The following is a 679-nucleotide window of genomic DNA, read 5'->3' on the forward strand; positions in this document are numbered from 1 at the left end:
GATGCATACACGATGGAAAAATTTATAAGAAGTACGTAAAGGAGAAAGCTGTAAGTTTTTGACCAATTTCTGTGATTGTTTTTGACATGTTTTTTTGTTTTGTTGTTTGGTCACTTTTTCTTGGCACTCGGTTCCCTTAGTTAGTTTTTTCTGTATGATGTTTTTTCAGATATTGTTTTAAGTGACGAGTCTTGGTAGGTGACCTGATGATCGTCCAAACAATAGTCTGTAACTGAGGAAAAAAAAAAAAAAAAAAAAAAAAAAATCTGTTCTTATCAGTTTAATATCTGATACGTCCCCTATCTGGGGACCATATATTAAATGGATTTTTGAGAACGGGGGCCGATTTCGAAGCTTGCTTCCGTCGCCCTATGCATTGACCCGATATGGCAGTATCTTCGGGTACAGTGCACCACCCCCTTACAGGGTTAAAAAGAAAGATTCCTACTTTCATTGCTACCTGCTTGCTGGCTAGCCAGCTAGCCAGCCCTGTGGGCCTTGCTGCTGCTGCAGCCAAAAAACAAAAGGTGGTGCTGCTGCTGCTTCTGCTGCTTCTGCTTCTGCTTGTGTCTGGCCGCTGTTGGAGCGTCCAGGCACAGGACTTCTGCTGCTGCTGACTAAATGGCCTCCTTAATTGGATCATTTGAGTAGCCAGCACACCTGTGCAGGTAGGGCATGA

At 43.2% G+C, this 679-nt stretch overlaps 1 non-coding gene across 1 annotated transcript; it reads left to right on the plus strand.

The window, feature by feature from the left end:
- Nucleotides 1-221: 221 nt before the first annotated feature.
- LOC130319696 (U2 spliceosomal RNA) lies at nt 222-418 on the plus strand. Its single transcript, XR_008865799.1, has one exon. It is a non-coding gene; the product is annotated as a U2 spliceosomal RNA (small nuclear RNA).
- The last annotated feature ends 261 nt before the right edge of the window (nt 419-679 follow it).

This window comes from Hyla sarda, unplaced genomic scaffold (genome assembly GCF_029499605.1).
Source record: "Hyla sarda isolate aHylSar1 unplaced genomic scaffold, aHylSar1.hap1 scaffold_2153, whole genome shotgun sequence".
NCBI lineage: Eukaryota > Metazoa > Chordata > Amphibia > Anura > Hylidae > Hyla > Hyla sarda.